The sequence below is a fragment of the Macadamia integrifolia genome, chromosome 13 (assembly GCF_013358625.1).
Source record: "Macadamia integrifolia cultivar HAES 741 chromosome 13, SCU_Mint_v3, whole genome shotgun sequence".
NCBI lineage: Eukaryota > Viridiplantae > Streptophyta > Magnoliopsida > Proteales > Proteaceae > Macadamia > Macadamia integrifolia.
In genome coordinates, this window is record NC_056569.1 from 20,281,405 (window position 1) to 20,292,735 (window position 11,331).

Consider the following 11,331-nt stretch of genomic DNA (forward strand, 5'->3'; position numbering starts at 1 on the left):
ATTTAAACTTGAGAAAGCCCTTTATGACCTCAAACAAGCTGCTAGAGCTTGGTATGAGAGATTAAGCACCTTTTTAATAGAAAGTGGCTTCTCAAGGGGAAGAATTGACATTACCTTGTTCGTGAAGAACTTAAAGGATGACATACTCATAGCTCAAATCTATGTTGATGACATCATCTTTGGCTCATCTAATGAGATATGTGTTCTGAGTTCAGTAGTATTATGTGCAATGAATTTGAGATGACTATGATGGGAGAATTAAACCTTTTCCTTAGACTTCAAATAAAACAATCCGAAGATGAAATTTTTATAAATCAAAGTAAATACACTAAGGAGCTTCTAAAGAAATTTGACATCAACAGTCAAAAGTTTTCAAACACTCCGATGAGCTCATCCTTGAAACCGACCAGGGATGAAGATGGCATATCTGAGGATATTACTAGATATAAAGGTATGATTGGAAGCCTTCTCTATCTAACGGCTAGCAGATCGGACATCATGTACAGTGTATGTGCATGCTCGTTTTCAAGCCGATCCTAAGAAATCACACCTCATTGCAGTAAAAAGGATTTTTAAAGAGCATGTGTGATGTTGGGTTATGGTACCTAAAAACCAACCTCTTGATCTTGTCAGCTTCTCAGATGCTGATTTTGCAGGATGCCACATTGACAGAAAAAGTACCAGTGGTACCTGTCATTTTCTTGGCTCTTGCCTCATTTCTTGGTTCAGCAAGAAACAAAGTTTTATCACTCTTTCCACCACCAAGGTTGAGTACATAGCAGTTGGAAGATGATGTGCTTAGATCCTTTGGATGAAGCAAACACTCCAAGACCTAGGAGTCAAGTTTGATGCTTGCCTAATCATGTGTGACAACATAAGTGCCATTAACTTGAGTAAGAACCCCATCTTACACTCAAGGGCCAAACACATTGATATTTTTCATCACTGCGTAAGAGATATAATACAAAACGGAGATGTCACTCTTAAATACATCGAAGTCCGTTAGCTGACATTTTCACTAAACTCTTTAGTGAAGTCCGTTTTTGTACTCTAAGGAAGGAGTTGGGCATATGTAATCCTAAACTTGTTCACCTCTTCTATTGCAACCTAAGTGTCGAAGGGTATGAAGAGAACATTAGGATCAAGAGTATGATCAAAGGTGTTGATATTGAGTTTGGAATTAAAGAATTGGGAGCAATACTCAATGTTTTCCCTACTGGACATCTCAAATACCTAATCACCAAGAAGGATCACAAGGACTTCATGGATCAAGACTAGGTATATGGGAAGATGATGAAAAATTACCTTGGAGTGAAGGTTGAGAAAAATAACGAGCTAACTGAACTTGCCAAGATCATCTACTACATTGACTCACTCAACATCCTTCCCTAGAGTGGACACTGTGATGCCATTAGCCCCTTTCAAGCCTACATCACCTACTTTATTTGTGATGGAATTCAAATCAACCTCCCTTATCTCATCATCCGTCATATGCTCCACACCGATGGAAAAAGAAGAATCAATAATCTTCCCTATGGACGAATTTTGGGCCAAATTTTTGCTCATTTTGGCATGGATTTCAGTGGAGAACCTATAATAGAGGATAAGACACCTTTTGACATCAACTCCATCTCTCACATGGGGATCCAGAATCCTCTCTCAGTTCTGAAGGAGAAGGAAGCTTCTCGAATCAACCTGTGACTATGAATTGTCTTGACAAGAAGCTAGAGGCAATAAAATCACGCCTCATGGCTCACATTGCCAAGAAGACTCAAGAGATCATTGATTCTTTTGAAGAATAGACAGTCTTTTCAGCTATCTTTTTCCCTTCGCTTGAAATGTGACAACCTGTTTTGCTTTTGCTGTGTAATGCCCTAACTATGGCATCTTTTGTAATGTAATGTTCTGAACTTCTATATAAATATAATTGATGCATTATGTTTATTTATGTTGCCACATGCTTGAACTGTCTGTATTATAAATTCTTTTATATGCACATGCTCAGGGGGAGCCTTGTTTATAATTTCTTTCCCATTTCTGTTGTTGACAAAAGGGGGGGAAGAAGAGGGAGTTGATTAAAGATTAAAATATTAGAATATGCATTTTACTTTTCATTATCACCTACTTTTAATTCTTTAATTCACTTGTTTGTCATCACCAAAAGGGGGATATTGTTGGGAATATCCCTCTCCATAAAGGTTTTAATGATAACAAACAAGTGGTAGCTCTAACAACTATTTCTCTAATTGTCATGTAAAGGATCACATTGTGGAAGCACCATATAAGGGACCATTTTAAAAAGCCCAAGATACAAGCTGGATTGACGAGTTAGAAGAATTTAAGATGAAGAACACAAAGATATTCTGAAGATATCTAAAGGACATTGAAGAAGTGGAAGAATCAATTTGAAGACATTGAAGATGTGGAAGAACTCAAGTTGAAGAGTCGGATACTCCTAGATTAGGACGTAATTAACACACTTCATACGCACCACACTCATGCATATTAAATATGGAAATCCTTAACATATCATCCCAAGGCATTCTAAACCCCCCTTGTGTGACTGTCAGACAATCAAAACACAAAACAGAGGTCAACTGGCAACTATCGGATGGGAATCGGCAACTGCCGCTTCACCTCTGTGATGGCTTTTCCATCAGACTCTGGGAATAGAAGTCAACCGACAACTGTTGGATTTTTTTGGAAATTGAATCGGCTAACCGAATCAGTTTCGGATCACTTGCCTGTGATTTAAACAGCTCACAGAGAGCAACCAGCAACTTCTGGTTGGAAGTGGTAACTGGCGATTGACCCTCCAAAGACTCCAACGGCTATATTATGAGTCTAACTACTAGTTTGTCACTGCTGGGCCAGGAAGCAGCAATTGTCGGTTGAGAAATTTTCTATCCCTTAGAAAATATTCTCCTTCCAAATTGGGTGATTACCCTAATGAAGCCTAGCCTCTGCCTATAGAAATACCCCACTAATGACTTTAATAATGAACAATTAAGAGAGCTCTAAGCAATCATATCAAAGTCATTTGTGAGTTTCAACTACTATTATCATTGGTATTTTTATTGAAGTCAAACACGTTATCCAAGAACTCAAAAGACTTCAGCCAAGTCTCTCTCATCAACCCACACATAGGGGAGACTTCAAAAAGGTGCATTAAAAGTTACATTTGCATATTCATTTTTGCATGCACCACACGTGGTAAACTCGAACCATTTATTCCACTTGATTAATTATATTGTTTTTACATTTTTCTAGACTGTAATTAGGATTGTGTAAGGATCTTTTTATTTTAAAAAGAGTTGAGTGACTCTCCACTGTGAAACAGGATTGTAAGATGTGCCTCTACCTGAAAAGAGATTGTAAGGATACTCTTGTCCTAAACAAGATTCTTTAAAGGTTTTCTACCCTACCTACTGTACTGAAAAGGAGAGCTAGTGGAAAACCTTACAAATGGAACTTGTAGGGAGTGGACTAGACTCGAGTTGAGTTGAACCATTATAAATCTTGGTGTTGTGTGATTGTGAGTATTTTATTATTTCATATTTTTTATTCAGCAATCAGAGAGAGAGAGAGAGAGAGATTTGTTTTTGTTAAAAGAAGTGCCTTATTGGATCAATAACAATTTTTGGTGTTGATCCCAAAAGTGGAGGGTGCGGCCTCTCTAGATATAAATTCTGTCCATTATGTATGGGGAATTTTTAATGTAAAATTATTTCAAAAATTTTGGCTTTAAGATTGTCCAATATGCCGCCCAACATTATCTCTGAAGTGCAGGGGGTGTTCCAGAAAGGGAAAATCATCCACTCCAACATTAGTTTGGCCTTGGATTTGGCAAACATGATGTTCAACTCCACGCATGGGGGAGGTATGGGGCTGAAGATAGACATCCAAAAGGCATATGACACCATTTCTTGGGACTTCTTATTTCATGTTATGAGAAAATTTGGGTTCTTTGAGAGATGGATTTCCTAGATTAACCAGATCCTGCAGTTTGCTAGAATTTCGGTTCTTCAGAAGGGAGGGTCAGTGGGCTATTTTGGAGTGGAAAGGGGGCTTTGGCAAGGTGATCCAATATCCCCTATGCTCTTTATTATTATAGAGGAGGGGCTTTGTAGAGGTTTGTCTAACTTTGTTGCTAAAAAGAAAATGAAAGCTTTGATTGGGCTGCGCGTTGTCGCTACTCCAATTCACAGCCTATTCGCGGATGACATATTTATTTTCTCTAGTGCCTCAATCAGGTATGCGGAAAATTTTAAAAATTTTCTTTCAAGATATGAGGGGTTATATGGCCAATGGATAAATTTTGAAAAGAGTAAGTTTTTCTTGGGTTCCCTCCCTGCCCAACGTAAATAGGATATTATTGATGAATTAGGCATCCCTGTGTGTAATTTCCCTACCCGGTATTTGGGTGTGGAGATTTTCAAAGGAAGGGTGAAGAAGGAATCATTGCTCCCGATTTCAGACAAGGTAAAGGGCCATCTGGCAAGATGGAAAGGAAAACTATTATCTGTGCCCAATCATAGTTTTGGTGTCTATTGGTGGCCTTCCTCTATGATTGCTATTATGGAGAGGTGGATGCAAAATTTCATTTGGACAGGTGAGGCTGATACATCTTGAAAAATTACTGTCAAATGGGACGTGTGCTATAGACCTAAGGAGGAAGGTGGGTTGGGTTTGAGAAGATTGAGGGACCTAAATAAATCCATGCTTTGTAATCTGATATGGAGAATAAAGCATAAGGAGTCGGCACTATACAACTTCTGAAGGGCTAGAATCTTGAACGGGAATGGCTCTCTTTGGTCTAGTTACAAAGCATCCTCCATATGGTCGGGCGCTAGGAAGTTTGGAGCATCATCTCATCTAATGAGCAGTGGGTCATTGGTAATGGTAGGAAGATCAACTTTTGGACCAATAAATGGGAGGATGGCTTCTCTATTCAGGATCTAACAGAGGTGGATGACAGTGGGAACCATGCTTCAATGGGGAAGACTGCTAGATTTATTGACAACTTTCAGTGGAATCTACCCCAGGTTTAGTTTGCCGTGCTGAATAATATTTTTAATTTGATTGAAAACATTAAAATCCCATAGTATGAATGTGAAGACAAGGTTTTCTGGAGATGCTCTCTTGATGGCTCATTTTTGGTTTAATCATCGTGGGAGGATATTAGGACTCTCAATCCTAAGGTGCCTTGGGCGTCTATAGTTTGATGTAAAAATCTGTAGCCTAGGATGTCCATTTTTTGATAGCGCCTGGTTCATGGGAAGTTGCCTTTGGACGAGGAAGTGAGGGTGAGAGGCATCGCTCTTGCCTTAAAATGTAACTTGTGTAGTGTGGACGAAGAATCTATGGAACATATTTTCCTCTGGTGTCCTTTTTCGGAAGAAATATGGAACTTTCTTTGCAGATGCTTTAATATCAGGTGGGCAAGACCTGATTTTGTGCCTTTGCTCTTTCAATGGTGGAACAGATCTCTTAGGCAGGTATGTTGCAAAGAAGCGTGGGAGATGGGGATGGTGATTGTGGCAGATAATATCCGAAGAGAAAGAAATATGAGGTGGCATGATGAAGGATGGAGGCACCCTAGGTATGTTTGTTTATCTATTATTGATGAGATAAAGAGATGCAGGCCTAACACTAAAGAGGTGGTCAAAACGGTGGCTAACATATTGGGTCTTGGTGTACTCCCCAAGTTAACTGGGTTAAGCTTAATTTTGATTGCAGCTCGTTGGGGAACTCGAGCCGAGCTGGTGTGGGAGGAGTTTTTAGAGATTATATGGGAAGAGTGCTGGGTTCCTATAAAATTTTATGGGGGTTATAGGGGTATTTGAAGCTGAGATGGAAGGGCTAATGGAAGGTCTCATGTAGGCTAGGGATATGGACATTAATCAACTATAGGTTGAGTCTAACTCTAGTGCGGTGGTGATGATGGTTCAACAAAGGAAGGTCCCTTGGTTTGTTGCACAGTGGTGGTCCTTCCTTAAAACATACTTGGAGATCACCTGGAAAATATCTCATAAATTCAGAGAGGCAAATACCATTATGGATTTTTAGCTACAGATGCAGCCAAGAGTGGTGTCTTAGGATCAAACACTCCTTTCCCTGCCCATATTGTGGAGCTCCTTAGCAGAGATGCTAATTGTAGACCCAACTATAGATTTTGCTAGTTCGTTTCTCCTTTTCTTCCTGTTGATGGCAATGCCTAAGGTGGGGGGCTTTTTTTCAGCCCTTTGTCATGTTTTGGAGAAAAATTGGTAGCCCCATAAAATTTATAATTTGGATGTAACTCAAAAAGTGGGCACCCCACACTAATTTGGCTAAAATTGGGCATCCCCGTGGAAATACACCCCTTTTGGGTCAATTAAAAAAAAGGGGATAATTCACCCATCTTAAGGAGATTTTAGACCCCTTTTATACCTACCTCCCTCTTGGTGAGTTACTTACCTTTCTAAGTGTCCTAGAGTATGGAGAAAGTTCCTTAGCCTTCATTTTTTCACTCTCCTAACTTCCTCTAGTCAATATTCTGTCGAAATACTCGCTAGTCCCATTACCTTGATTTGCTTGCTGAAGCCTAGAAATTCAGAAAACATTAAAAAATAATATATTCTAAAAGAATCCCCCGACCTTTAGGAATGCCTTAGGAAGTCATTTCCTCTCCAAATCCTCATGAATTCCATCGGTATCACCTCAGGACCTCTGAACTTTGCCGAAATTCCTATAGATCCTTAGAAGGAAAGCTAAAAGTCACGACCATTTGCACCTGAGCAGAGGAATACAGTCGAAGCTCGCAACTTCACCAGTAGGGACCATCCCTCTACACCCAAAACAAGGTTCGAGCATATGTGTAGGCTCTCAACTCAATTAGGAGTAATGTAGACTTTTAGTTCATGTATAGTAGTGTACATTGTAGTGTAGCAATACTTTAGCAGGAGGATGACCTTCAGGTCGATGCTTTGATTTGTTCAAGGTTTCACTTATATTAATGCTATTAAGTGGAGAGTTTTGGATCCCTTCCCCTTGATCTTGGACTGAATGGTAGTACTATAGTGGATGAGGGTGCAGTTCCTTTGAATCTTCCTCCAAAGAAAAAAATGGAACCTTAAGGAGATCGACCACCAGATCGAGGCAAACATCGGTTAATCATAGATTTCTGGCTTCCCTCATCAAGGTCAGGCTCTGAAGGGGAGGCACGGCAAGATATGAATGTAGTGGACGACAGTGCAGTTCCTTTGAATCTACCCCAAAAGATGACATACTCAAAGGTTGTTGGTGGATCCTTGCCGGATGTGGGTGCTCTGCCAGAGCCCATTCATGCTAGTAATTTCACCAAAATAATCATCTCGCAGGATGCGTATGAGGAGAGACTACTGTGATATCAATATGCCCTTGTGGCTAGAATCAATTTTCGTCACATATCATTAGACAATGTAAGGAAGGATGTTGTGGAAGCATGGAATCTTAAGGTAAGGTGATCTTAACACCAATGGGATTGGGTTACACCGTATTTCGATTCGCGGATGAGAAGGACATGACTAATATTTGGAAGAGATGTCCTATTAAGGTTGGTGGTCAGCTTCTCTGATTTTAGCGATGGAGGCTAGATTTTAATATTCACGAGAAGTGCGCTATCACCAAACTAGCTTGGATTTGTTTTCCAGAGCTCCATTTCGAAAACTGGCATGAGAAGATCCTTTTTTCCATGGTCAAGGCTATTGGGCACCCGCTGGACATTGGCAAGAGAAAAATGAATGCTTCTATAGGGAGCTTTGTGCATGTCCTTATGGAGATGGAGATTTCTGATCAAAGATTAGAAGAATTTCAAGTTGAGAGACAACAACTAGGAACAGGAGACCTATTCTGGTTCAAGAAGAGAATCACCTATGAAGATGATTTGGGGAAGTGTGGCTTCTGTAAAAGGGTAGGGCACACCATCCATAAATGTAGAGATAAAAAGGATGTAGATGCTAAGAACAATGAAGCTTATATTTCTCAAAGAACTGTAAGGGCGGTGTGGGTTGAGAAACCTCGACCAGAGGTGGTGGCTGCGGTGGATTCTGATATGAACAAAGGAGTGCCTAATATGGAAAGGACTTCTCCTATTGGAAGGATGTCATCATCCTTATCTGCAAGATTCTTTCCAACTCTAGAAGGGAACCAAGGAACGATGATTTTGGAAAAGAATCCTACTATAGAAAGGACTCTCGCGCTTGTGGATTGAGAAGGCACTATCACAGTGGACTTACCTATTTCAAATGGGAATAACGGTACTCCAAGGCTTCTAATGCAGGAGAATCTTATTGTAGATTGGAAGATGGGGCCATATCACTCAGATGGGTTAGACGGGTCGGTGGGTCGAACCATGAAGAAGGATCTAAATTCTCTAATCTGAATGGGGAGGATGTAGGTTCTACTGGTTTTGAAGTGGATAGCTTTTGCATGGAAATAGGCAGGGAAGAACGACCAATTATTGCTATTGGTCAGGGTGACCATATTGTTATACCCGTGCTCTGACTAGGTCTAACCTGAACTGTTGTGATAGGTCTCGAACCAGAGATTGGAAGCATGATTGGGTTTTGGCTCATGGCTGCCCATTGCCGAAAGGGGAAAGATGACCCCATATGTTCGTGCATAGCATGCCAGTCTAACTGGAGGGGATTTGTACCTTTCGATCCCTGACGATAATCAACCCGACTTCTCACACATAAATCCTAGCATGTATCGAAGTTGCTAAAAGGCCTTGAGCATGGCTGAGGGAAACCACCTGTGTAAGACCAGCTATTGGACAGCAAGTAGTCCACCAGAAATATGCCACCGGATCCACTAGGCCTGAATCTAGTGGGTTGTTTTCGGTGAACATAACAAGCTATTGTCATGGTGTCGATGCCCGTAGGTCCTGCCACTCACATCGTAAATAGTTTCAGATTATCCCAAATCATCCCCCACATTTTTCTCATGACATGAATGCATTTTGGACCTAAATGGTTGGGTTCTCGGGTTTTGAAAGTCATATTAACTGGATCGATCCGAATAGGGTCCAACCAAACGGACCCTAAGGTCTAAAATTAACACTTAATATGAAATGAGGAATTCATTCCTCATTTATCTTGTGTCCAACATAGGGGAGGAGAGAAAGAGGAGAAAAAAAGGAAGAAGAAGAAGGGGAAGAAGAAGGAAGAAGGCTTACCTTGGTGCCGGTTGCCGCTTAGTCGTCGGAATCATTGCCAAAGGTAAGTACAACCTCCTATACAACTCTCTCTCTTCATTTTGACCTAGACAAGGCTAGGTATAGATGAAATCTTAGTGTACAAACCATGTTAAGGTCATAGAATGCGTGTTCTACCCTCTCAGTGTTGTTGTCGAGCTCTAACCAAGCCTGATCAGCTCCAACAACAAGTATTGCCAAAAGATCAACTAGGGTTTTGATCATTTGATTGATGTATCTCTTAAAAGGCTCAGTGAAATCAGGATTTTATTGGATTAGAATGATGCTAGGAGCATCCCCTACAAACTCCACGAACAAATCTTGGTAATCGGGCCCGAGCCGAAAGCCCCAAAATGAGTTTACTGTTTTGAACCACCACTGGAAATAGCCCACCGGATCTACAGGATCTGCTTTCGGTGGCATATTTCCAATGGACCACAGAGGCTTGTGATCTCTCTGTCATCACCACTAAAAACAACACTAATATTTCTAGTGGAAATATCCTGTTTTCGGTGGGTGTTTCCAGTGACATTATTGTCACTAATGGGTTTTGTCTGTATCCTTTAGGGGTGACCCATGTGGGTCCCTCCTGATGTTCCCGATGCATATTGATATTTGGTTCCCTTTGTGTCTAGGACAGTGATGCACACGAACCCCAAAGTTAGAATTGTGTTGGTCGACCAGTGGCCATACTTGAACCCTAACACACTCGAACATAAACCAGGTGAGGGATGGACTATGTTTATTTTTGGAATGTTTATTATTATTAAATTTCTCATATGCTTTGAAATTACATATTTAATTGTAATTGCTTAAATACAATGATGATATGTTACATTTGTTATTTTATTATTATGATATGAATGGTACGGAGATGTATGACGGGATCCGGTGCAGCCGAGGTGGTGTCGATACCATGATTACCTTATATTTGATTGTGTGAGACGGAATCTGACGTGGTCGAGGTGATACCGGTGCTGTGATTGTCGTATGTATGTTGCATTCATGCATTGATTATGTGCATTAGAGTTAGTTGTAGTCACAGGTTACACTTTGTGGTCAAGGTCTTGCTGGTATCATGTACCCCAGGACTGCATTTGAAAATGGATACACTTCATAGCCGACGATCAGTACTAGTGTTGCGTAGTCCATACTTAACTATGATATGCATGATAGATTAGGTAAACGGTCTTGGGTTTCACTTTATGGCCAAGGTCTTGCTAGTATCATTTACCTAGGAATGTATTTGAAGATGGATTACACTTTGTGGCCGAGGTCTTGCCGGTATCATGTAATTCATACTAACTGTATCACTATGAAGGGATGTACCATATATGTGGTTAGGTATCACTCCCTATGCTACGAACCCTTGCCAACAGGGGTTAAGGTGTTGGATAACTTATTATGGAATGTTCGATGTGCCTTTCTGGAATGCCACACCCACGGTACGATGTGATTGTTGTCGGAGACGGGAACCTATCCAGCATGGCTGATGTGTTATCGGTGTCATGACTGCCAGTAGGGGTAATCAAGGATTTTTTGGGTGACCTATGGATATATACGGGGACCGACAGACTTCTATTCACCGATAGGGTTTGTATTCTTGCGTAGTCGATGATGGTTCTAAGATGAAAGATATAGCCTAATGCATTATAGTAGCATTTTACTAAACTTAGTTTGTATTGTTAGGTGGATAATAAATAAATGAACTGCATCACAAGCATCATGGACTATGTGTTTAATTTTTGCTATCATGTATCATAAATTATTACTATTGTCTTGCTTGGATGTGCTTGACCTCACCCCTCACTGAGCGAGTTGAAAAGCTCACCCCACATATACACACTTTTTAAATGATGGTGCAAGTACGATCGTGCCTGTGGCTAGTGACTCTTTGTCCTCTGGACCCAAGTACGGAGTGAGCGACTGGTGGATGCCGGATGTGGATGAGCATGGCCCAGACTATGCTTGTGATTTCTGTGCATACGTGGCACCATAAGGTGTTTGGTGTATTTTTGGTGATTTGATACGAGTTTGTGGATGGTACATTTCTTTTAAACCTATTAGTTATACGTCATGGATGATTGTGAAAGAATAACTCAGTTATGAATATT